General features: G+C 77.4%; 2 protein-coding genes across 2 annotated transcripts in view; one reads left to right on the forward strand and one right to left on the reverse strand.

Annotated features, from left to right (window-relative positions):
• EEFSEC (eukaryotic elongation factor, selenocysteine-tRNA specific) overlaps positions 1-372 on the reverse strand; it is a 225,482-nt gene that overhangs the window by 28,113 nt on the left and 196,997 nt on the right. The window lies entirely within an intron of this gene.
• The window catches only part of GATA2 (GATA binding protein 2), an 11,639-nt gene continuing 11,337 nt past the window's right edge, over positions 71-372 (forward strand). Inside the window, exon 1 of the mRNA XM_024763385.1 lies at positions 71-283. The gene's annotated coding sequence lies outside the window, so the exon portion shown is untranslated. The remainder of the gene's footprint in view (positions 284-372) is intronic.

Below are 372 nucleotides of genomic sequence, written 5' to 3' on the forward strand. Positions count from 1 at the left end.
GAGCGAGAGGGAGGCGGCGGGGCCAGCGCCGCCGGGGCACGCCGCTCAAGTCTATCTCCCGGCTGCCGTCGCCCCCACCCCAGCCGGCCCCCGTCATACACCCGGCGAACAAAAGCGGCCCGACGCGCACCATGCGGCCGTTCGCCGCGCCGCCCGGGCCCCCCTGGTAACGCCGTCAGCCTGCGCGGGATCCTTTGGGCCCCGCTCGCTACGCACCGCGCTGTGCGCCCCGTTCCGCTCCGGCCCCGTCCGCCCGGGGGCGCCGCCCGCCGCATCTCGCTCGGTAAGTCGCCCCTTCTCCGCCTGGCCAGGGCCCTTCCAGCCCCCAGGCTCGGCCCAGCTGGCACCCTAATCGCGCGGTCCGCCTGGCCC

This window comes from Neophocaena asiaeorientalis, unplaced genomic scaffold (assembly GCF_003031525.2).
Source record: "Neophocaena asiaeorientalis asiaeorientalis breed wild unplaced genomic scaffold, Neophocaena_asiaeorientalis_V1.1 scaffold433, whole genome shotgun sequence".
NCBI classification, from domain to species: Eukaryota; Metazoa; Chordata; class Mammalia; order Artiodactyla; family Phocoenidae; genus Neophocaena; species Neophocaena asiaeorientalis.